The following is a 20350-nucleotide window of genomic DNA, read 5'->3' as shown; positions in this document are numbered from 1 at the left end:
AAATACTTTGAGTTTTCAACATTTTCTAAAGACTTCTTTAAGTATCAGGAAAAGAACTAAATTATAATAAAACAATTTTAATCAGAATAGGAGAAGTTGGGGTAGGAGGTGCAGTATAAGAAATAAAAAAGACAGATTTCTCCAAATATCTTGAAAAGGAAGTAGAGCACAAATATAAAGTAATGGTTATAAGGAACCCAGAGAAATACAGAAATATAAATGTGCTATTAAATAAGGACAGTAATAGAACATGCTTGACAGTGGGTAAGATAAGATATACTAAAATTATAAATCTCCCTGTATTATAGATGTTATAAGACATATGCCAGTAAAATGTTATCAACTATTAGTACAGAAGGCACAAATCATAATTGAAGTGTATGTGCATGAGGCACATACATAGAGAATTCCATAACAAAAACTGTTCATTGGCAGCAATGAGAGGATGGAGACTGATATCCCATCTCAGATTGTGACATTCCGTTTAGGGTAATGGTTCAGAATACATGAAGAAAGAGTGGAGGCCAAATTTTGAGTGAAAGGAAGATGGTCCTATACAGATGACCTATAGAGTGAACATTCAGCAATTAGTGGGAGATGGGACTTAAACAGGTAGGTGATATGACATGGAGAACATCTGCATATAAGTGAGTACTGGACGAGCTACAGATAAGATATGTAATATATGTACAAATACAGAGTGCAAAGAAATAGGTATCAGCAGCTGGAGACAATCGGCTAGGATGCATACCTTAAATAAAAACACTACAAAACTAGAGGAAAACAAGCTAATACACTATAAAATCAATTTCAGATTAGAGATGAATATTTCAAATGGTTTAATACAGTGATAAACATCTCCACAGGCTATAGCAACACTCAGCAGGAAGGACACATTAGGGAGGCTCAGTGGAATAAAAGGGGGGGTGTAAATAAAGGAAGAGGTACTGTAGTTGAATATATACAAAGACAGTGAGCAAAATCATCATCAACATCAGCCCCCTTTTTTCCCATTTTTCAACATGGGGTCGGGGTATAGTGTTAACTGTTGCCAACTCTCTCGATTCAGTGCCACACTCCTGCCTTCTTCAACACTCATGCCCGACTGTCACATATCTTCTTTTACACAATCCATCCACCTCTTTGCTGGATGTCCTTACTTCCTCTTACCTTCTTCCTGTCTGTCCCAAATCTTCCTCACAAGATTGTCTTCTGCTTTTCTACACATGTGCCCAAACCACTGTAATCTGTTCTCTTTGATCTTTTTCTGCAATTGGAGCTACTTTGGCTTCTGCTCTTATGTCCTCATTTCTTCATCTGTCCCACAGCGTGCATCCTACCACCTTTCTCAGGCACTTCATTTCCATCACCTCTAGCTTCTTCAACTGTTCTGTCTTTACTGCCCAGGTTTCTGTACCATACAGTAGTACTGGTCGCACCACTGTCTTGTACACCTTACTTTTCAGCTCCTTTGGCATTCTTCTGTCATAGACTACACCTGACACTCTATACCAGTTGGCTGCAGCTCCTCTGATTCTAGCTTTGACCTCTTCATTCTCCTCAACTACCCCTCCCAGAGACTTGAAGCTGTTTACCTGTTCCACTATTTTCCCTTCCATCTGTATTCTCAGCTTCTTCTAACTTTGTCAATTTGCTGCCATTACCACCATCGTATCTGTGCTTAGTTTCATCCCTTGTGCCTTCAGATTTGCATTCCATTCTCCTATTCTTTACTGAAGTTCTAGCTCAGAGTCTGCCTGTACTGCCACATCATCTGCATACAGCAGCTTTGTTGATCCGTCCCCTCCAACCTGTTTGCTAATGCAGTCCATCACCAGTATGAACAGCAGTGGGCTCAGAGCTGAACCCTGATGTACACCCACTGGGAACCACTCTGTGAGGCCAAACACTGTTCATACTTGAGTCATTGGGTCCTTGTACATAGCTTGAACTAATTCTACCAATGTTTCTGAGACTTCAAACCACCACAGTACTGCCCAGATCAGCTTTCCTTGTCATATGCTTTCTCCAAGTCTAGAAATGCCCAGTTGGACTCTCGCCTCATCTCTAGCTTCTTCTCAACTATCTGTCTCAATCCAAACATCGGGTCAGTTGTGCTGCATCCTGATATGAATCCAAACTGCTCACCTCCCATCTTAAATTCTACTACTCTGTGTATCTGTTTATCAATCACCCTCGACAGAACTTTCATGAAATGTGATAGGAGTTTGATGCCTCTGTACTGCCCACAGTTGTGGATGTCCCCTTTGTTCTTGTACACTGGAATGAGTACGCTTATTCTCCAGTCATCTGGGATACGCCTTTCTCTCCACACTGCTATTAGTACCCTCAGGAGCCATTTCTCCCCTATCTCACCCAGTATCTTTATCATATCTGCTGTCACCTCATCTGAGCCTGCTGCTTTCCCTGACTTCATCTTCCTTAATGCTGTTCTTATTTCTTCTAGGGTGGGCTCCTCTTCTTCTCTCATTGTAGGCTGTTTCTGGGCCAGTAAAGCTTCTGTGGGGGTTTCTTCATTCAGAAGCTGTTGGAAATACTCCTTCTGTCTGCCTTTGATGTCCTCTGGGCTGGTGAGTAGGTTGTCACTGGCATCCCTTATGAAGGGTGTCTGACTATTTTCTTTATCTTTCTGTCTTTGCCTTGCAACCTGATATAGTTTCTTTGTGCCCCTTACTGAGTCACTTTCCAGATGTTGGTAGAGTGCCTCTGATGCCCTATTCTTTGCTATTGCAACTTCTTTCTTAGCATCTTTGTTAGCCAACCAGTAGTTCTTCCTAACCTGGTCAGTCTTTTCTATCTCCCACTTCTTCATGCTGTGGGCTGACTGTTTCACTAGGGATGACTTTGCAATCACGGATTCTACCTCAGTGCCTCTTCCTTACTAGGAGGAAGTCCACCTGAGTTGTATGTTGATTACTCTTGTATGTGATCTTGTGACTGTCTATCTTTCTGAACCATGTGTTGGCTACTATCAAGCCATTTGCCAGACCGAAGTCTAGAATGGCTTTCCTTCTTTATTCCTGTTGCCCCAGCCATGTGGACCCAGGCAGCCCTAATATCGTATTCTGTCTGCACCAATATGTGCATTTAAGTCACCCATTATCAACACCAATTCATGTTGTCCTGCTTTATCTAGTAGTTCCTGCAATTGTTGTCTGAATGCACTCTTTTCCTCACTATCACAACCCTGCTGTGGGGCATAGGCTGAGATTATGAAGACTGTCCTATCATTACACTGGAGTCTGACTGCTATGATTTTGTCATTAATTCTGATGATATCCCTTACTCCCTTCTGAAGCATCTCTCTCACCACAATTCCTACACCATTTCTAGCCTGCCCTCCACCTGAGTAGTAGACTCTGGATCCCAAGTCAAGTGGCTTTACTGCACTGCCCTTCCATCTCTTGTCTTAGATACATAGGATGTCCAGCCTCCTCCGTATCATCATGTCATCCACTTCCAAGCTGCATCCTATCAGTGAACCTACATAAAGTGTAGCAATTCTCAGTTCATGTTTGGCAGGTTGGTTGGTTTTACGTCCAGTTTTTGCTCAACAGAGCTATCCCAGGTAACCCAGGCTGGGCAACTAGACACCAGCCAGCCAGTAGCTTATTGATCCAGGGCTGATGGGCTTTATGGTGGGCACACACTGTCCAATAGGTGCACATATATCCCTCCCAACATTAGCAAGGGTCTCTGGTGTGGTTCAGAGTAGGCCAGGTCCTCAACCCACTTATAGCCAGTAACTACCCATGCCCATTTTTGGCGACATTAGTCAACATGACCAAATCACCTAGAGCCATATTTTACACTGTCGAATGGCTAGCCCTGCCACGGCTCTCAGTCTGTGATCCTTGTTCTCCTAACTTGAGGATACTGCACACCACAATAGATGCCCAAAGCTGTTGGTACGAAGGCATATGTTAAAAGAGTGCTAAACTTAGATAAATCTCTCCTACTTTACAATTATATAATGCTATAAGTACCTGGTCATTGTGTACATGGCCTGACAGCATGAGAAGGCCCTGTTCTCTTCCCTGACAGCATAAGAAGGCCCTGTATGCAGGGCATCATACCATGCAGAGTTTGTGCTGCTGCCCACAGCTCCTTTCATTTGTGAGTTTGAGATGGAAATAGTCAGCATGCTTTTCAAACACAGGAGAAACCCCATGGAGACACAGGGAGAACATGTAAACTCACTTATGTTACAACACACTAACAGAATGCACAAAAAGGGGAATATGGGGGTATATATACACTACTGACACATACACACTCACACATATATTTACACATATACATGTATATACATATAAAACGCCACACACACAAATATGTAATACATATTGACTATATATATATCTACAGACACACACACACACACAGACACACACACACACACACACACACACACACACACACACACACACACACACACACACACACACACATACACATATAATTGCAGTTAAAAAAGTTAATATATCAAAATGCAGACACTGAAAAGGCTGACTCCAAAGGACTGATACTTTATAATGTTCACGCATTAAAATACTAACAAAAAAGCCTCTCAAACCCAAAGGAAATAAATAACAAAAAAGCATTACTTCTCTGAATATTTTACACTAAAAACACAGTAAAATAAAATAAATAAAAGCTCGTAAGGCATAGCAGTACCATAGACTATGATTTGGCTGAATAGTGGTTGTGTTATAGAAAGGGTTTTTCCTAAGGTACAGTGCAGGTTTAGACTTAAGGGCAGAGGCTGGGTCATGGTTATGCTTAGCACACATTAGTAAGGTGGGCAGGGGGGCTTTGTTAATGTGTTTGCATGGCGTTTATTAATCTAATTAATTTTTAACACATTTATACAGATGGTGCCACACGTGAACATAACTTGCACATCATGTCTGACACAGCTACATAGACCAGTAGAACACACGCTGCATCATCAGACAATGACATGCCAGATAAGTGTTTCCTTGTGACATATGAGTATAAATATATTACCTGAACCAATATGATGTCCTGCGTGCAGGGCCTTCTTATGCTGTCAGGCAAGAGAACAGGGCCTTCTCATGTTGTCAGGCCATGGACACAATGACCAGGTACTTATAGCATTACATAAGTGTACAGTAGGAGAGATTTATCTAGGTTTAGCACTCTTTTAACATATGCCTTCTTATGTGAGCATGTGCATTGTGTACATGTTTTATTGTCTCTGTCATTTCAGTTTGTCCACATCCTGTTTCCTCTCAGCACTCTTCCACTGATCAGGCACTTGACATGATATAATACAGAGAGGCAGCACAGGTGATGGGACACAGGACACTGCATCAGCTACTGGTCATGATGAAAACCATGGGCAGTTGTCCTCAAAGGACTCTGACAGTGGCAATGAGACATCTCCACACTAGGTAGCAGATGTCTATTGGACAGCTTTAAGTTAAGTTATTTAAGTTATAAGCTACTTTAAGTTAAGTTATTTAAGTTATAAGCTACTTTAAGTGATTTCTGCATTTTACACTGTTTATTGCACTTTAAGTTACTAATTGTTGCAAATTGTTTCTGTAGGCTACACACTAAAGTGTGCTAGCCGATTTAAAGCATTTATAGCATTTACTGTCTGTTTTTCTCCTTGTCTCTGTAAAAAAAAAAAAAAAAAAATCTCTTGTTTTCCCGCCTTACTGAACTAGAGTAGTCCAGTTTCAGAGTTGCTGATCCCTGGGCTTTGTTTTTAGTTCCTGTTACTGATCCATTGCCTTATTAGGAGGGAGGGAAGTTTCTTTGCTTACCAGTGGGAGTGGGAAGCACTGAGCAGCCTTTTTGTCCGATTTGGTGAAGTTTCAGCCAGAAACTAGTAGTCCATTGGTCGTTTTGGGCCAATTCCTAGCTCCTTTCAGCCCCCTGCTATAAAACACGCTAAACACGCGTTTTCCAGCTTGTACCAACTCAGCACAGATCCTCGTGGTGGCCTGCAGAGTGATCCAAGCAGCAGAGAGCTAAAAGAGTGACTTTCTACCAGATATAAGTATTTTTTGTGGCTTTCCCACTGTTATTAAGCTAGCGACTGCATTTTGCCTGTTTTACTGCTACTTTAAGTGATTTCTGCATTTTACACTGTTTATTGCACTTTAAGTTACTAATTGTTGCAAATTGTTTCTGTAGGCTACACACTAAAGTGCGCTAGCCGATTTACAGCATTTATAGCATTTACTGTCTGTTTTTTTTTCCTTGTCTCTGTAAAAAAACAAAAAATCTCTTGTTTTCCTGCCTTACTGAACTAGAGTAGTCCAGTTTCAGAGTTGCTGATCCCTGGGCTTTGTTTTTAGTTCCTGTTACTGATCCATTGCCTTATTAGGGAGGAGGGAAGTTTCTTTGCTTACCAGTGGGAGTGGGAAGCACTGAGCAGCCTTTCTGTCCGATTTGGTGAAGTTTCAGCCAGAAACTAGTAGTCCATTGGTCGTTTTGAGCCAATTCCTAGCTCCTTTCAGCCCTCTGCTATAAAACACACTAAACACGCGTTTTCCAGCTTGTACCAACTCAGCACAGATCCTCGTGGTGGCCTGCAGAGTGATGCAAGCAGCAGAGAGCTAAAAGAGTGACTTTCTACCAGATATAAGTATTTTTTGTGGCTTTCCCACAGTTATTAAGCTAGCGACTGCATTTTGCCTGTTTTACTGCTACTTTAAGTGATTTCTGCATTTTACACTGTTTATTGCACTTTAAGTTACTAATTGTTGCAAATTGTTTCTGTAGGCTACACACTAAAGTGCGCTAGCCGATTTACAGCATTTATAGCATTTACTGTCTGTTTTTTCCTTGTCTCTGTAATAAAACAAAAAATCTCTTGTTTTCCCGCCTTACTGAACTAGAGTAGTCCAGTTTCAGAGTTGCTGATCCCTGGGCTTTGTTTTTAGTTCCTGTTACTGATCCATTGCCTTATTAGGGAGGAGGGAAGTTTCTTTGCTTACCAGTGGGAGTGGGAAGCACTGAGCAGCCTTTCTGTCCGATTTGGTGAAGTTTCAGCCAGAAACTAGTAGTCCATTGGTCGTTTTGGGCCAATTCCTAGCTCCTTTCAGCCCCCTGCTATAAAACACGCTAAACACGCGTTTTCCAGCTTGTACCAACTCAGCACAGATCCTCGTGGTGGCCTGCAGAGTGATCCAAGCAGCAGAGAGCTAAAAGAGTGACTTTCTACCAGATATAAGTATTTTTTGTGGCTTTCCCACTGTTATTTAAGCTAGTGACTGCATTTCACCTGTTTTATTGCTACTTTAAGTGATTTCTGCATTTTACACTGTTTATTGCACTTTAAGTTACTAATTGTTGCAAATTGTTTCTGTAGGCTACACACTAAAGTGCGCTAGCCGATTTACAGCATTTATAGCATTTACTGTCTGTTTTTTTCCTTGTCTCTGTAATAAAACAAAAAAAATATCTTGTTTTCCCACCTTACTGAACTAGAGTAGTCCAGTTTCAGAGTTGCAGAAAAACACCTCCTTACACCACCAAACCAAGCAAATATTCGAAAGCGATGACCAAGGCAGGATGAGAATAATACCAGTTTATTACACCACAAATTAACGTAAACACGATTAAATACACATGAATGAACGCATTCACATTGTCAGCGTTTTCGTCCAAAGGGACTTCATCAGATGAAATGCCATACTACGTTAAACAGGTCCTTTTATATAAAAACACATTATGTAACATCCAATCATTGTTCATTCCCATTATGAACCTACAAATCAACATTCTATCTACTACATAATTTAGTATTTCATCACTTCCTTTCCAAATAAAATCATTTCTTTAGTAGTCCATGTGTCAAAAAATCTTTTAAAAAATATACATGTATAAATAAATTTTATTATATAAAACTCACTATATTAAAATGTTGACATTTTGCAAAGAAGATTCTAAAACCAGTTTCAGAGTTGCTGATCCCTGGGCTTTGTTTTTAGTTCCTGTTGCTGATCCATTGCCTTATTAGGAAGGAGGAAAGTTTCTTTGCTTACCAGTGGGAGTGGGAAGCACTGAGTGGCCTTTTTGTCTGATTTGGTGAAGTTTCAGCCAGAAACTAGTAGTCCATTGGTCGTTTTGGGCCAATTCCTAGCTCCCTTCAGCCCCCTGCTATAAAACACGCTAAACGCGCGTAAGCACGATTTAGCGCGGAGTTACCACTGTTGCACACAAGAGCAGCGGCGGTTAAACAAGGTTAAATTATTTGGGCCATCTAAATTCCACTCTTCCAATTTTCCCTTAAAACTACCTTCCTCGAGCTGTACTGCTGATCTAACCAGCATATCCTATAACTGAAAAGTTCATCTCAACTTGATTCCCAAGTAGACTATTCTCTATCTGTAAAGCCTAGCACTTACTCCTACAGTACTTGCACCTTGATAAAGCACTCTTATTATAGATAGTACCCCACCAGCCTAAAACCCACTTCCCCCGGAGTCCTTTGAAAGTCTCTTATCTACTACTTCTAGTATGTCGAGGGATCAGTTGCTAGTGTCCTCTCCAGCTCAACTGGTGAACCTGGGAATATTGAGGCAATGTTACAACTGCCTCATGTACACAGACAATCCTCTCCTTCTCCCACAAAACACAAATACATGCGAGAGATGCAACTATATGGCCAAACTGGAGGCTGAGCTCTCTCAACACAGGACTGGCAAGACCAGACAGGAGGAGAAGGTAACCACACACAATACATACCCAGTCACACATGGTACCATCACAACTTCAAATCATACACATACTCACACAAAGACATACTCGGAGGCTCTGATAAAAAATTTACCAAAACAGCAGAGGCCACCAAAGCAGACACCCAAACAACTACCACCTCACGACCCAACACATGCAACACATAGACCACACAGTCAGAGTGTCAAACAGTCACAGCCCTTAAGGCCAAACAAAATGCCAGACACACTTGTCATTGGTGATTCCATAGTCAGACACACTGACGTCCCGCTCACCAGACTGAGTAAAGAGAAGGTCACAGTAAGCTGCCTGTCGGGCGCTAGAATCTGCCACATAACGCAAGCACTCAGGTCTCTCAACAGCAGGTACAAGTACGACTCAGTCATTGTCCACGCTGGTGTCAACGACCTGAGACGTACCTCCTTGGACTACATGAAAAGGGACATCGAGGAGCTCTCTGATTATGTAGCCCAGGCAGGTATGACCCTAACCTTGAGCAGTATCCTACCTTCACCTAGAATGATGCCACAATACAGTGATAAGATGATCAGCTTTAATAATTGGCTTAAATTCTGGTGTCATTCAAAGGGGATCCAATGTCTGTCTGCCTGGGATGACATGCTGGACAAGCCACGCTGCTTCGCAAGGGATGGCTTGCACCTGTCACCCCTGGGCTTCCGGATATTGGCAAAGGCTCTTGCCACCCCCATAGTGCCTTTTTTAGGCAAGGCTCAAATTCTAAACCTACCACCCTAGAACACCAAAATGGAAAAAAAACTAAGGGTAATGCTGCTCAATGCCAGAAGTCTCAATCTCAAGAGGCACGCACTCGAGGCCCTTCTCAATATGGAGAACATCGATGTCTGTGCTGTGACAGAAACCTGGTTCAAGGCTCCTGAGAGCACCCCAGCACTAACAGGTTTCACCTCATATCATGCGTTCCGGCCCCAAAATCCGGACAACACCAAGAAAGGAGGGGGGGTGTCCATATTCATAAAGGACACCCACACCTCAAGGTTGGTGGCAACGCACGATGCATCGGAGACCATCCAGGTGCAATTAGCCATAGGCAAGACTGCTCTGCAATTTGTAGCATGTTACAGGCCACCCTCTCAAACTCAGGAACCTCACATGGCCTTCCTGAAAACATTGGAGGGATAAATGTATCTCCAAACACCATCATACTAGGTGACTTCAACTACCCTAATATAGACTGGGAACACTACTCAAGCCCGAACACTCTAACCCAAAGATTCCTGGAGTTCATAAACTCAAATGCCATGGAACAACTAGTCACCATCCCACAAGAGGAGAAAACATACTTGATCTCATCATCACGAACATGGGATCAAAATGTTCAACACCAGAAGTATACCCCTCACTGGTGAGATCAGATCATAAACTAATCTCGCTGGAGGTCCTCATCCCGCCCCACCTGAAACAAAAAAGACCACAGTGAAAACTTCTCAAAAGCCGATTTCACACTTCTAAAACTAGTGTGGTCTCCTTTAAGGCCCCTGAGCCAGTGGTAAACATTACTCAAACCGCTGAATCACTTACAAATGCCTTCTACCAGCACCTACAGGACTGCATGGATCAGGCAATCCCAAACAAAACTAAGACTCTCTGTACCAAAGGCAAGCGTCCAGTCTGGTGGACCCCAGCCATAAACAAGCTCTACAACAAAAGGAGGAAGCTACTACAAGATAGAGCAAAATCCTTGAAAGGTAAGACACCTTTGATCATTATAAGTAAAAACTAAGAGCTCTCATAAAATCATCCAAGGCAAATTTTGAGAGAAAAATCGCCAAGGACTCTAAAGAGAATCATAAGGCCTTCTTTAGCTATGTTAGAAACCTAGGAGGAAACTCCCAGATATGCTCAGAATTAGTTCAAAATGATGTGAAAATTACTGAACCTACACACATTGCCAACATACTGGCTGACAGGTTCAGTGCAAACTTCTCCCCAAAAGGAGAGATATCTATTCCAGAGGATTGTAGCCCCCAAACATCTCCAACACCCAGGTGAGAACTGCCTCACTAAGGCAAAAACACAGCATCCATGGGACCGGATGGTGTCCCCGGCTGTGTGCTTCATGAACTCAACGAGGAATTAAACCCACAGTTAGGACAGCTGTTTAGTCTTAGCCTCACCTCAGGATACGTACCCAAGGAGTGGCGCACGGCGACTGTGGTCCCACTTCATAAGGGCGGTGCCTCCACAGACCCTGGAAATTACCGCCCCATTAGCTTGCCAAGCCTTATCTGCAAAGCCATGGAGAGGATCATAATGGAACTCATAAATAAAGACATAGGGAACTTGCAGACTTTGGATCCAACCCAGTTTGGCTTTGTCAAAGGCAGATCCTGCCTCTTAAACTTGGTTGACTTTTTCGAGACAGTCACCAAGGCCATTGATGAGGGAAAGGCAGTCCATACAGCCTACCTCGACCTGGCAAAGGCCTTTGACACAATACCCCACTCAGGTATCATCGAAAACTCATCAGCTTGAATGTAAACCCATACATCACAAGATGGGTTGCAAACTGGCTAAGTGACAGAACCCACAGGTCAGAGTTGCTGGAGCCATGTCAGACTCAAAGCCTGTCACAAGTGGTGTCCCACAGGGCACAGTCCTGGGTCCACTCTTGTTCGGCATCTACTTTTCTGAAGTACAAGCAAACACAGGAGGGTTATGGCTGACAAAGTTTGCAGATGACTGCAAACTGGGCCATAGTCGAAAACACATCTGACACAGATATCCTCCAGAAGGGCCTCACAGAAGCGGATAACTGGTGCCAGAGCCATGGCCTGAAGTTAAACGCCAAAAATGCATAGTCTTACCCTCCGGGATAATCAAGGTGACCACTAACCACAATCTAGCTGGCAGTACACTGAGCTCAGAAAAAGTCATCAGAGTTCTGGGGACCCAGGTTGACAGTAGCCTTCGCTTGACATTCATGTTGCTAAAGTAGTTAGGAAAACCTTCTATATCACCCACCTGATCATGAAGGGATTCACATCTAGATCAAGGGAGGTCATCGTCCCCTGTACTCATCACTCATTAGACCTATGATTGAGTACAATGCCCGTTCGAATGTATCTGACCAGACACCTGCTGCAGCTTGAAAGGCCCCAAAAGTTCCTCACCAAAAGGATAAAGGGTCTCAAAATATGTCTTATGCTGCCCGACTGAAAGAACTCCAGCTCTATTCAGTCTCATACCGCTTGCTCAGAGGTGACCTGTGCCTGACATATAAGGCCATGTCAAACCCAGATTTGATGAATATGCTTCACCTCAAAAATCTAGATCCCTCAGAACCACAAGGGCGGAGACTTAAACCTTGACACGGTTATAAATAGAACGTGCTGGAGGGACAGATTCATCACCCAGAGACTCCCTATGCTGTGGAACAAAATCCCGGTACATGTGAGGCAGAGCACCTCTCTGGCCTTGTTCAAGAGGAATCTTGACCAATGGATGGGAGATTGCAGATATACCCCAGGGATTACTTCAGTGTCACTGCTTGACAGAGGCACAGCAAAATGATAGGCATAGTTTTTATTCAAACTAAAGGGGTGGCGAAAGCCACATACCTATGGGCTAGGCTTATAAATGCCCTTGGGCAGATAGCCTAGTATGAACCTATGAACCTATGAGCCCAGGTGGGAGCAATGAATGGCTGTATCTCATAATGTGCATGCCTATTATTACAGGCATGTGATCAGTCACAGCACCATTGTGGCACAGAACTTTGTGCACTTGCTCATGCAACTGCATAGTACACTGCATCCAGGTATTTTTTGAGAGTCAGGAATGTAGGTGTGACAAGGCCATGGCAGCACTAGCTGAACTTTGGGACTGTGTGGCTTCAGTTGCACACTCTATAGGGCAGCATATGTCAGCTGTGCTTGAGGAATGTTACAGCAGTGCCTGGGTGGGCAATACATGTCTTAATATGGATTAGCAGTAATGCCACCATCGGCTGGAGAGAGACGACCTCTTCCCATACACCCAAGCCACGGCACTTTGTCATCCATTGTGGCTCTTCTGCAACATGCACTTATAGCTATTGTGGTTTGCCATGCTCAAGCCCAAACTGACACTTCACAAAGCACATCCTATGCCACTGCACAGACTCCTAATGTGTTCCTCTCTACACAAGGCATCACAACCAGATATGCAAGGCAACACTGGAGGGCTGAGTTTTTTTTCACATGACATGAGCAGTACTACTTTCCTAATGATTTACTCAAAACATGTTACTGTATTTAAATGTCACATTCTGGAATCAATGATTTGATGACTAGCATATTTCACAGCTCAAAACAAGTGCATTTTTTCCACAAATTACATGCATTTATATTGCAATTGTTGCTTTCTAGCTCATTGCTTATGAATGTGTACCCAATATTTGCCACAATTGGATGTATGTATATATATGGTACAGCATCCGTCTGCTTGCCATGGCATTTTTTTCTATATGCAGCACCAAAGAATAATCTTCACATTGACATAACATGCATCTAACAGCACATGCTTACATAACTACCACTCTGCTTACATATGATGCAAGATGAGTTTGGTATCACTGCATGCTGCCATACATTCAGTAGCATGCATGCTACTTGCTAAACCTAGGTAGTCTGTTTTCTGTTTATTTTACAGTGCTTTGGAACACTAGAACTATGTGCACAGGTGCACTATTACTGTAGAGGTGTATTATAGACAGTCACATATATGTTGTCCTTGGAGGTTATGGGGTGCCCTGAATGTCCTATATCACTGCTGTAAATGTCAATACACATGTCTTGCATTATGTCTGTATATTTCGCATGTTGTCTTGGCACAATGTGAAACATGCCCTATGGCAACAGTTCAGACAAACCATGCTGATAATGTTCATAGGTTCAAAGGTTGGTACTAGGCTATCGGCCCTAGGGCCTATACAAGCCTAGCCATAACAATTCCCTGGCTATTTCTTCCCACACAATTTACTTCCCTGGACCCCTGGCTAGCAGGGTGACTGACATGATCCCCGAGGTGAATTTCTTTTCTCCCATCCAATCATCAAGGTTCCTTTTGAAGAGGGCCAAAGAGACATGTATGGGCAGTCTATTCCAGAGTCTGGGGAGTCTCTGGGTCAAGAACCTATCCCTCCAGAATGTTTTGTTTATTGTGATGACAAAGTTTAGATCCCTGGAGCGTGTGTCTCTGTGGGATTGGGATTTCTTTAAATATAGCATGCCCAACAGATCTGGATTTGACATGGCCTTGTATGTTAAGCAGAGATCACCTCTAAGTAGACAATATGTGACAGAGTATAGCTGGAGTTTTTTAAGGTGGTCAGTGTAGGGCATCTGCTTTAGGCCTGTGATTCTTTTAGTGAGGTATTTCTGCAGCCTTTCCAGTTGTTGCAGATGCCTTGAGAGGTACATACCAAACGAGGCATTGTATTCTATAATAGGGTCTAATGAGGGATGAGTACAGTGGGACAATGACCTCCTTTTTCCTGGATGAAAAACCCTTAGTGGTGAGGTGTGCCACATAAAAGGATTTCCTGACTGTTGTGGCGATGCGGTTATCAAAGTTGAGACCACTGTCCACCTGTGTCCCTAAGTCTCTTATCACAATTTCGGTGTTTAGTGTACTACCACCTATGTGGTAATTTATGGGTATATGTTTTTTCCCAAAGGGGATAACTATACATTTCTTGGCATTGAGCTTGAGCTCCTGGCTCTGGCTCCAAGCATCTGTTTCTTTAAGGCCCTTTTGTAGAGTATCCACATCATTTGGGGATTTAATAATGGCTCCCAGTTTGCAGTCATCTGCGAACTTTGTTAGCCATAGTCCCTTAGTGTTGGCCTGTACTTCAGAGAAGTAGATGCCAAACAAGAGCGGTACCAGGACTGAACTCTGAAGTACTCCACTTGTCACTTGAATGGAGCTGGATTTGGAGTCTGCTACTTTTACAGTGTGGGATCTGTCAGTAAGCCATTTGGCAACCCATCGAGTGATGTAGGAATTAATGCCCAGCTTAGTAAGTCTATCTATGATTCCAGAGTGGGGGATGGTGTCAAAGACCTTGGTGAGGTCCAGATAGGCTATGTGGACAACCTTACCCTCATCCACGGCTCTGGAGACTGATTCAAAGAAGTCAATCAGGTTCAGGAGACAAGATCAGCCCTTCACAAACCCAAACTGGGTGGGGTCCAGTGTTTGAAGGTTGCCAATGTGTTTGTTTATAAGTTCCATGATAATACGTTCCATGGCCTTGCAGATCAGGCTCGTCAGACTGATGGGGCGGTAGTTCCTGGGATCCAAGGTGGATCCCCTTGTTGAGTGGGATAACTGTAGCTGTGCACCACTCAGTGGGCATGAAGCCTGAGGTGAGGCTATGATTAAACATGACACTTAGGTGAGGTGCCTGTTCATTTTGTAGTTCATGTAATACACAGCCCAGGGTGTCATCTGCTCCCATGAAAGCTGTATTCTTAGCTTTGGAGAGTGTGTTTGTTACCTGTGTGGCCATTATTACTGGAATTTGGCAATCTTCCGGTATTGAGATGGGCCTTTTAGTGGGTGAGAGGGGGGTGAAGTTGGCACTGAATTGATTTGCCAGGATATTGGCAATATCCTTGGGATCAGTATATTTAATGTCATTCTGTTGTAGCTCAAAGCAGATCTGAGCATTGCCATTTAGATTCTTGACATAATTATAGAATGCCTTGTGGTTGTCTTTGGAATCTTTGGCAATTTTATTTTCATAACTAGCTTTGGAGGATTTTATGAGGGATCTCAGCTTCTTACTGAGACTGGTATGGGAGTTTTTTGCAGCCTGGGATTTTCCTCTTTTCTGCAACAGTGTCATGTGAGTTACGTCTTACTATCACACATCACTTCTGCACCCCTCTCCAGGAGTTCCAGTCTCCTTCTTCCACCTTACCCACTCCCAAAAAACTACCTTCCACCCCTCAGTGCAACATATACACACTACAGTCCATGTATGTAATGAATATAACTTGAAATTATGATTAACAATGAAACTGACCACATATGGGATATGCACATACAAGCATGTCTGCAGAAGTTGATATATATGTACTAATTTCTTATTTATGTAGCAACTGTGCAATTCATTATAGAGAAAATCATACACTTGTTATATCTGTCACTGCATGGCATGTATCTATTATTAAAAAGGACACAATTTGGATGATTATAAAGTAAGCAAGATATTCCTCATGTACAGGTCAAGAATTTGTGTGCCTGTCAAATATGATGTAGCTATACTGTCACAATTGGGTACTCATCACATGTTGATCTTTGTACAGGTATACATATGGTGTTTCATGACACAAAGGTCAGAGTCAGATGCTGCAATGTTACCTGAGCCACCATATATGGCCACAGCCTTTGTCACCCACACTTGGATGTTCTTTCCTTTGCAACCCTCGGTTAACTTGTGATGTATGTGATTGCCACCATATTTTGATGTAATCTTATTGAGCAGCATGGCACACATGGTGACCATTTATGCAACCTTTTGTGGTGTGTACTGAAGTTCACACACAGATCTGTCCAGACATCTGGATATTAGTTTCAGCATGCCACCCTCTTGCTCAGTGGTGTTCAGAGTCACAGTGTGTGCTCTGTTAAATGCATCCTTAGCATTATTGGATGCAGCTCTGAATACTGTAATGAGTCAGAGCTTCACTGGATTCCTGCAGTCCCTTGTTGGTATATATGGACAGAATATTAGCATAGCTGCATCACACATCATTGACACAAAAAAGAGATACTTCATATACAGGCACACTTACCAAGTAATACCCCCTAAGCAATCTCATCCTCTTGAAACATGCCGTTAGGGTTGTCTAGCTCCAGATTGCATCATCATGTACACTATCAGGATACATTTCCATCAAATTAATGATGAGACCTTCTGCTGAGCACACTATCTGACAACTGAGTGATGACCATCCCTTTCTTTTTAGTACTGTTTTGCACCCTCTCCAGAAGATGTTTTAATTGGTTGTGGGAGCAATCAGTTTCACTGAGGCCATGTAGAAAGCTAGCTATGGCACAGAACAGTCCCATGAAAGCCTGGTGCTCCTGAAATGTACTTAGGAAGGAGAGGAAGTCATCACCCTTGCTGCACATGACTGCCAGAAACTGTCCTATTATATGACTAGCAGCTGTCCGGGAATAACAATGGCAGGTCACAGTTCTCATCGTGTGCACAGGTAAGGACAATGGCAGGTCACAGTTCTCATTGTGTGCACAGGTAAGGACAATGGCAGGTCACAGTTCTCATTGTGTGCACAGGTAAGGACAATGGCAGGTCACAGTTCTCATTGTGTGCACAGGTAAGGACAATGGCAGGTCACAGTTCTCATTGTGTGCACAGGTAAGGACAATGGCAGGTCACAGTTCTCATTGTGTGCACAGGTAAGGACAATGGCAGGTCACAGTTCTCATTGTGTGCACAGGTAAGGACAATGGCAGGTCACAGTTCTCATTGTGAGCACAGGTAAGGACAATGGCAGGTCACAGTTCTCATCGTGAGCACAGGTAAGGACAATGGCAGGTCACAGTTCTCATTGTGTGCACAGGTAAGGACAATGGCAGGTCACAGTTCTCATTGTGTGCACAGGTAAGGACAATGGCAGGTCACAGTTCTCATCGTGAGCACAGGTAAGGACAATGGCAGGTCACAGTTCTCATCGTGAACACAGGTAAGGACAATGGCAAGTCACAGTTCTCATTGTGTGCACAGGTAAGGACAATGGCAGGTCACAGTTCTCATTGTGTGCACAGGTAAGGACAATGGCAGGTCACAGTTCTCATTGTGTGCACAGGTAAGGACAATGGCAAGTCACAGTTCTCATCGTGAGCACAGGTAAGGAAGGGAGATGGCTTTAATGAAGAAGAGGATTGGATACCATCTCCCTGGCTAGAAGTCAGTGCTGTAAATCCTCTTCATTACCACAATGTGTTTCTTTGCCTATTGTCTTCTAGGTAAACCTAATAGGGCACTATTACTAATTAAGGTTCATCTTATTTCTCCTTTCTGAATCACTCAGTTTGTACAATGAACAAGCCTGGTGAACACTGTCAAGATTCCAGAATGATGCAGTGCACAGGCCTGAACCTCTTTGGCCAGCTCCTCTCATGTGTGGGCTGCCCATGAGCACAGTGTTGAGGGAATTGTCATTCTAACTTTAAGCATCTGTAGATGTAGTCAGGGTTCAGTATGTATTCTCAGTAGCAACCAGAGGGAGGTGTGCTATATGTTACAACTTAAAGTATCAGTGGAACCTAAATAATACAGTATTTACTTTTTTTTCATTTTTTCCATTAATCTGACAAATGAGATGCCCATTGGTGCTACCTTTACTCAAAGGCTGACATATAAGAACTGTTTTGGGCACCAATTCTCTGTATTTTATTCTGAGATCTTTGACAGTGAGACAATTATGCCCAGAGAAAGTAAGATTAGTGCTCCTTTTAGAGCACAGAGATGGTATGAAGAGAAGTCCAAGATATTTCCAGAAATCCTCCATAAGCAGTACAAAGGTAGCTCCTGCTGGAGAGCTATACTGAATCAGAGTATAAGTCTGATGTCCGGAATAGTTTGGCCAAGGCTATCACCCGTGATTCTGACATCTTACATATGGGGGAACAGTGGTGTCACCACTACAGTAACCTGAGTCAATGCAAGCCTGACCTCACTGGCCCATGGGAGGCTGAAGTTAAGGCATAATCACCAGTGCAGTACTGTATGTATACACTCCTTTCACGAGCCAGATATGTGGAAATGCATGCCACCATCCAATATCACACATGATATGTGATGTCTCTAGCTTATGCAGAGATTGGAACAGGAAGATGGCACAGGAGCACACTATAGTACCTTACAGAGCACTGGGGTAAGTGTGCATCCTGTTATGAAAGATTTGTCAATTTGTATAGTAACAGCTGTAGCTACTGAAAATAATTCTGTATAACTTTTATACCTCAGTGCCACATCTGTCCTTAATGGCATACCTTACTAGAATTAGTATGACTGTGCAACGTTACAATTTAGCTTTTATATATCACCCCCTGTATTGGTGGACATATAGCTCATCATGTTAAGTCTGTGTGCAATAAGAGTGTTATGATGGGTGTGTGTGGTCTATATTAAATCAGCGAATGGTGATTTATCAACCCCATGTAAGTGAAAGCTTACAATCCTGAACACTCAGAACAGCGATTTTTTTTACCCAGTGAAAAAAAATCGCTGTTCCACAAAAAAAAAAAAAAAATAAAAATAAAAACTTCAAAAATTACATAAAGTGGGGAGCTGTGCCCTCCACACCCCCCCCTACTTAAATATAGCAACTCTGAGATCGCACTACAGTGACAAAAACGTCAATGTAATGGAGGCGGCCAAGCAATTTCTTTCCCAGGGAAAGAAATCATTTATATGCCATTTCGCTATTTTGCTGTTTCGTGCTTTCAAGTTTGATCAAAACACATTTGAAGGATTGCATCTTTGATTATATAATAGGAACCCGGTGTGTGTTCAACCCATCCCTCCAAAAAATTAACCTTTTGTCATGGCAGAATATATGGTTCAACTCAGTAATATCAGTGCACCACTGCAGGATCCTTATATGCATTTTCCATAATTATTTGTTGGCTGGGCACTTCAGACTATACAATATACCTATCTTGGCCCTTGTCTCTCGCCTGTGCATGACATGTTTATTCTGTGACCAGCATGTTTCTCATGTATATATACCATTGAAGTTTTATCATAACTGAAATAGTGTAAATGGGCAGAAGCATACATATGTTGTCCTGAAAAATAGCTCTTGCATTTAGTATGAAATTATGTAATACTGCATGTTAAAAAAGGGTGATTGTGAGGTGGAGTTCAGGGAAGAGTTAAGACAGGCACTGTGAGGCAGTGAAGAGTTATCGAATAGCTGGGAAACTACAGCAGAGCTAGTAAGGGAGACTGCTAGAAAGGTGCTTGGTGTGACATCTGGCCAGAGGAAGGAGGACAAGGAGACCTGGTGGTGGAATGAGGAAGTACAGGAGAGTATATAGAGGAAGAGGCTGGCGAAGAAGAAGTGGGATTGCCAAAGAGATGAAGAAAGTAGACATGAGTATAAAGAGATGAGACGCATGGCAAAGAGAGAGGTGGCAAAGGCTAAGGATAAGGCATATGGAGAGTTGTATGAGAGATTGGATACTAAAAAGGGAGAAAAGAACCTGTACCAATTGGCTAGACTGAGGGACAGAGGTGGGAAAGATGTGCAGCAGGCAAGGGTGATAAAGGATAGTGAGGGAAATGTACTCACAAGTGAGGAGAGTGTGTTGAGTAGATGGAAAGAGTACTTTGAAGGGCTGATGAATGAAGAGAATGAGACAGAAAGAAGGTTGGATGATGAGGGGATAGTGAATCAGGAAGTGAAGCAGATTAGCAAGGAGGAAGTAAGGTCAGCTATGAAGAGGATGAAGAATGGAAAGGCTGTTGGCCCAGATGACATACCAGTGGAAGCATGGAGGTGCTTAGGTGAAATGGCAGTGGAATTTTTAACCAGATTGTTTAATG

The sequence above is a fragment of the Protopterus annectens genome, chromosome 2.part2 (genome assembly GCF_019279795.1).
Source record: "Protopterus annectens isolate FY-2018-M chromosome 2.part2, PAN1.0, whole genome shotgun sequence".
NCBI lineage: Eukaryota > Metazoa > Chordata > Ceratodontiformes > Protopteridae > Protopterus > Protopterus annectens.
Note: the sequence above shows the minus strand (reverse complement) of the source record.